At 41.6% G+C, this 4,913-nt stretch overlaps 1 long non-coding RNA gene across 2 annotated transcripts; it reads left to right on the top strand.

The window, feature by feature from the left end:
• Positions 1–616: 616 nt before the first annotated feature.
• LOC122778082 lies at positions 617–4,899 on the top strand. 2 transcript variants are annotated; one of them, XR_006361392.1, is made up of 3 exons: positions 617–2,372; positions 3,041–3,533; positions 4,049–4,899. It is a non-coding gene; the product is annotated as an uncharacterized LOC122778082 (long non-coding RNA). The 2 variants fall into 2 exon arrangements; XR_006361393.1 differs by having other exon boundaries at positions 3,041–3,133; positions 3,444–4,899.
• The last annotated feature ends 14 nt before the right edge of the window (positions 4,900–4,913 follow it).

Consider the following 4,913-nt stretch of genomic DNA (forward strand, 5'->3'; position numbering starts at 1 on the left):
CACACGGCTGCACTCCACACCACACCAAGCTGCTCCCCTCCTCATTGTCTGGTTTGGTCTGAGGAGGACCTGCCAGTGACCCCAGAGCCTGCAACACACACACACACACACACACATTCTTGTGCTTTTATATATGCACACTCACACACATGCATATGAACTTGAGCGAAGAGCAGACATATTTCTGTTCGTGCACACAAACACACACAAGTGAGTTGAGAAAACACAGACAGATATGGAGACAGAACACACACACAGAGACAACATGTGGAACAGGCCGTCTAATACCACTAATACTCAAAAATCTGGGGAGACGGACCGGTATGACACTGCAGCCACAACAAACATTGCACACATGCTACTGCACGGTTAAGCTTAAAGTGAGGTTTCACTCTAACACGGTAAGCACCCATATACACGGTCACACAAACGCATGCCCAAAACACCTGATAACCTGGTACATGTCTGCAGTAAAGCCCTCACACACACACACACACGTTTGCACAGAATCTTAACCATTACGATCCTAACCCTAAACCAGGTCTTAACCCTGAAAAAGCCCTTATATGATGTGATGAACTGCCAAAATGTCCTCACAATGCAACAAATACAAGAACCCCACACATGCAGTACACATACACAGACACAGAGAGATGCATGACCGCCACATTTGAACTTACACCTGAACAGAAATATGCATGCAAAGACACAACGGCCCACAGTAGATACAAGTGTGTGCACACAAACACACACCTGTGGTTTCAGGCCAGCACACAGAGAACTCTTTAGTCTCTGAGCTGTCTGTCCCAATTAAATTGAGCACTGCTTGTGAAGAGGAACAGACAGATAGAGAAAACACACACATGCACACATACTGTACTGTGATGCATACACTGCTGGAGCAGAAGAACTGACTAAGCTGAATTCCCCCGGCTCCCCTTTCCTATTTTCCATGTGCCTCAGCTTAGGAGAACCTGCATGGGGAAAAATAATGCCCACCATACACACACCACACTTAACTTTCTCCTGACACTCCTTTGAACACAGACGCCCACATATACACACTGCTAATCCGCTCTGTCAATCGATACTGCTGCCCTCTGCTTTTTATTTACCGGTTGTCTTCTTTCCATGCAGCCTTTCGCTATTGTGGATCCACATGCTTTCCTCAACTTCAGCCTTATCTCTTCTTCACACCCAATGTCATTTAGCTCTCCTCCAGCTTCTCTCCATCCAGTTGTTTTTTATGTGGTGCTGTGTGGTTGACCAACAGCCAGGGAGAGACAAGTGCAGGAGCGTAGGCCAAACATGCCTGCCTCTCCGCCCAAATTACATGGGACAGTCCCAATTACCCTGTGGCCTACCAAAGCATTTCCTGGGTTAGCGCAAGTGACGCGTGCTCCCCCCTTTGCTGTGGTTACAGGGGGTGTCATTAGACGCTTGTTTTACTGCAACCCCAAGAACGTGCCCGCCGGCCGCATCCACGCCACGGGAAGTGCTGCTGCAACATTCCAATAACTTCTCCAGGCCTGATGGATGACAAATGAGAGAAGGTTAGGGGGTAACTGTGGAGCATGTAGTAAATTTCTGCTGGCCAAGTGGGAGATGAAATGGGAACATTGCAGGGAAATTAAGAAATTCTAGACAAGCTGCTGTGTCTTCTGGGAAGTGAATCAGGGTGGACTATAATGTTTTGTGGAATTCAAAGAGACATTCTTGGTTATCCAGTACTATAAGAGGTGTATCATATAGATGTAGGCAATACAATTTACATTTTGTGAGAGGTCTGACCCTGACAGCAATGCTGAACCCTGAAAGATTGGTCTACATAGATTGCAATAAATAGTAATAATAATAATAATAGCCAGTATAAAACTGTAAGAGATACAAGTAATGAAACTGAGGACAGATGACTGTGGAAATGCAGAGGGTTGTGCAACTGGAAGGTCAGTAATTTGATCTCTGCCTCCTCAGGTCTATATGTCAATAGATGTTTTGTAAAGGTAATGTCTGGAGGTTTGGTTCTAAAATCCAATAGTTGCCCTGACATACAAACATTAGTTTACTTGCTCTTTGTCCCTCAATATGTACTTATGACTTGTGTTTATGAAGTGACAGTTACTTGCATGGTGAAAAACCCAAAATACTTAATGTTTAGAGTGAAGATTACTTTATTTAGAGTTAAGTGCACTTGCAATAATATGTTTTTACACAGTCTCACTCCCACTGCGCAGTCGAAGAAGTGCGCATGCGCAGTAACGACATTCATTCAGTCTCTCCCGCTCAGCAACACACAAGTCCACCAGCACACAGGCCGGGGCCACTGAGGCCTGCCTTCTAACTCGAGTCGACGTCTTTTGAAGAATAATAAGGTGAGTTATCGAGCAAGTTTGTCTCTGAATGTGTTTTAATTACTGTTAGCGTTCATCGCTAGCTAGCTAACGTTAGTCTTTGTCGCTAGCTCGCGAACGTTAGCGTTGTGCACTCCCCTTTTGAAGCATGAATATGAATCTATATATCTATAATATAATATACTATAATTGCAGTGCCTTGACTTTAGTGAGGTAAGTACACACAGTCCCAGGAATAACAACAAAATAAGAAACAAAAAACAATAGTACAGAATTGGCATAATAATTTATTTCAGTGTTTCCTGATTTTCCATTTCGGCCAACAATTTTCATTACGGTGCATCCCTAGTGTTTGGCCTTGAAAAACGTGGCTTCCTGATGGAAGTAAGGAGATACTGATATATCTGTCTGATGATCACAGCACAGGTGTCCAACTCGCCTCCACTGATGAACTCAGCTGGATTTGCCCAAGAAATATAAATACAACCCCTGTAGAACTTATGTTGCTACTCGCTGTTACAGCTGTGGATTGTTTCTTAAAAATGAATTCTGCAATCAGTAACTTCTTTCCTGCACTGTCAAATAATGCAGTGACACTTGTTTCGTATAGACTTTCACAGACATTGTTGTACTGTAACTTTTGAATGCTGCATTATCTATAGCTTAATTTGTTCATCATCCACTTCTAGAAAACAGATGAGACGCCAATGCGCACCATTGTACTCCGAGGCCTCCCTGTTCTACTTGGTGATGACCCCAGTGACTTCTACAACACCTTCTTCGTAAGTTCTCATAGGAGCATATTAAATGAGCACACACAGTTATGGGGAAATTTGATTTGTATTTACCAGTGTCTTAATGAGAGTGAAAAAAAATAAATTGTAATACTGAATATATCCATGAGTTCAGTACAAACATTGGAATGGGCTGCTTGCCAACTGACAGTTTGGTGTATGCCAGTAGGGTGAAGTTACCAGCCTAGCTCCTGTGAAGTGAGAGGAATTCATCTTTCATCTCCAAAACTGAGTTATTTAGTACAAGACCATGTGCATATTCTTCTTTGTGGTTTGGGCTTTATTTTGAAACATGCAGTGGAGAGAGACAGTAAATCCAGGGGGGGAGAGAGGGGATGATGACATGCAGCAAATGGTCCAGGACGCATTCAAACCCGGGGTTGTCGTGGTAAGGACACAGCCTCAATATGTGATACATGTCCAACTGGCTACCAGCTGTTAACATCGCAACTAAACCCAAATCATGGCAGTGAATATTTTGTTTACTTTTACAACTGCCACTGACTTCTCTCCATTGCCATTGCTCACACTGAGCTAAGCTGCAATGTTAAGAGCTGAAAGCCAGCTACTGGACGAACAGACACAAAAAAACAATTAAAGACAAAATAACTATTCATATGAGGTACTATGTGTAAATGAATGACGTTTTACACACACATACAGTGTTTCAGTGTCAGTTAATTAAAATATTTTAAATGCATCCTCCATGACCGTAGCACAGACTCCGTGTCTGATCACCCAGCCCTAGAGACAGGGTTAACTCCCAAATCGCCGGAGTATTCCTTTAATGCACAAGGCTGGAAGGCAGCCTCGGCAGGACAGATGAAATGGTGACATTTTCTAATTGACAATTTACAACATTTCTCTGTTGTAATGTAATGTTTTTGTTTGGTTTCATCACAGGATTGTGACACTGATGAGACCTGGGCAGAAGTATCCGTTGGGGTGATGACTGCGACTCACTCCAAATCAGCCCCATCTTCACCCAGTGTCTACTGCCATCATTGTTGAGGGAGGTATTGTAATGGATAATCTCCAGAACCTACCCGAGGCACTTTGCCTCTTGTTTGGACTGTCATATGCGTTACATCATGTTGTATGATCAATATCATAGCGTTAACTCCCTGATATTACAGTATTAAAGTGTTTTTATGTCATTAAAGGCAGTCTTTGAAAAAATAAAAAACAATTAATATAATTGAACATTTAACTGTGTGATGATCTTGGTTTATTATGTTTAATTGTTATTCAGATTATTTTAGGAGATTGGAACCTGTTTTTCATTCTTTTTAGATATTTGAGACACTTAGATTGCTGAAGTAACTTGTTTTTTAAGGGCAATCGGTTTGCATGGTTTTAGCAAGTATGTCAGATTGATATTCAAGTAAATATAACTTAAAAATGCTAAGTTAGTCCAACATGGATAAGTGTGTTATATGGACTAAACACGAGTTAATTTCACATGCAATGATTTAGTAGATTAAAATAGTAATTCTGAGCAGTCTTTACTAAGTCGAAAGTACATCTAAAATAAGTTATCAAGTGCACACTACTTGATTGTTTTAGTTGCTTAAACTCATTAATAAGGGTACTCTATGAAGAAAACGCTAGTTTAACTTAAAATACCTAGTTCTCTTCACTTGTTTTTGTAAGTGCAACCAGTTTGCATGCTTTTCTTAAGTAATGATAACTAATTGGATTTTACAGTGTGGAGTTTGATCTCTCTCTCTCTCTCTCTCTCTCCTCTCTCTCTCTCTCTCTCTCACTC

Source organism: Solea senegalensis, linkage group LG12, assembly GCF_019176455.1.
Source record: "Solea senegalensis isolate Sse05_10M linkage group LG12, IFAPA_SoseM_1, whole genome shotgun sequence".
NCBI classification, from domain to species: Eukaryota; Metazoa; Chordata; class Actinopteri; order Pleuronectiformes; family Soleidae; genus Solea; species Solea senegalensis.